Raw genomic sequence first — 1,402 nt, 5'->3', positions numbered from 1 at the left:
CCAAAGCCCATCGTCATATCTTCCTCGCCTTCTCTCCTCCCTGTCTGCGCTTGTTGGCGTGTGCCACGATTTCATCAAAAGTGTTCCTGCAGTCGATCACGATGGGACTCGAACCCACAATCCCCGCCTGAATCCCTGGCGTAAAACCGGAGGGCGATGCCTTATCCATTAGGCCACGCGACCACTGCGATGACACGCAGCACACACATCGGGTCTCATACGCCCCGTTGCTAGACGACATGGGAGCTGCGAGTCTGCGCGGCCCCATCCCACAATCACATCACCTTCACGGGCGTGTTTTGCTGGGCACACGGGGGCATTTAGGCGTGGCCGACCGGTTGTCGGGGCAAGGATATTATTCTCAATATGTGCGGGTGCACATTCTGTTCGTTGCATTCTGTTCCCCACTGCACCGAACATCGTCCCCCTATATGTGTGTGCATATGCATGTGTCGGGCAGGGAGAGGTCATCACCGCTCGCTGCATGTGCTAGTACTGGGGCTGCATGCATGCCTGTTTTCGTAGGTGCTGGCCAGAAGGCTCAAGAGTACCAAGTACAGGCGGTCTTGGGCGTGTAGTGGATGTCCTTTGGCGTGTTGAGCGCCTCTACCCCAAATTGGGGGAAAGGAAGCGCTGCAAATTTGTTGATTTACATACCGCCGTTGTAGGCTTTTGCTCGATGCTGCTGATGAGAGGAGAGGAGAGGCCCCGACTTGCTGCAATCCGCACCATCCGCATGACTCTCATTTGACTCACCATCGTCAGATGGTCATGGTTGTCGTGGTGGTGGTGATGGTTGTCGTGCTGGTGGTGGTGGTGCTGGTGGTGGTGGTGGTGATGATGATGATTCTCCTTATTATTTATATTATTATGGCGCACAGCTGATGAGGAGGCGATGGTTATGGATGGGGCCTCACTCCGATATACATACATGGCTGTTGCTGGTTCGGTACTGGTCACCTGCCATCATTCCTTGCATACATACATACGTAAACGCACATGCAAGCACATGCACCACCGGCGGTATATCCACACACCAACACACACACACACACACTCTCTCTCTCAAAACCTAATCCATACACACACACACACACATACATACACACACTCTCTCAAAAACGTCCCCCCAACAATTGTATCTCTGTGTTTGTGAGGTTGGGAAAGATTCACCCGCCCCCTAACATTCACCAGCTCCCACACCGTGTACATGTGCTGATGTACTACTCTGTACTGCTGTATTGCCGGACCTTGGACCACTCTTCAGATGCGAATGTACATGCCATGCAAAGCTGCTGCATTTGTGCGCTGCGTGTTGTGTTCCTCACACGCGGCTGTTGAATTCCAGTTCTTTCGACCGTAAGAGGCAGGATGCACCCCCATGCCGGCGTTGGACAGCGAT

The sequence above is a fragment of the Volvox carteri genome (genome assembly GCF_000143455.1).
Source record: "Volvox carteri f. nagariensis unplaced genomic scaffold VOLCAscaffold_24, whole genome shotgun sequence".
NCBI lineage: Eukaryota > Viridiplantae > Chlorophyta > Chlorophyceae > Chlamydomonadales > Volvocaceae > Volvox > Volvox carteri.
This window is presented reverse-complemented; position numbering follows the sequence as displayed.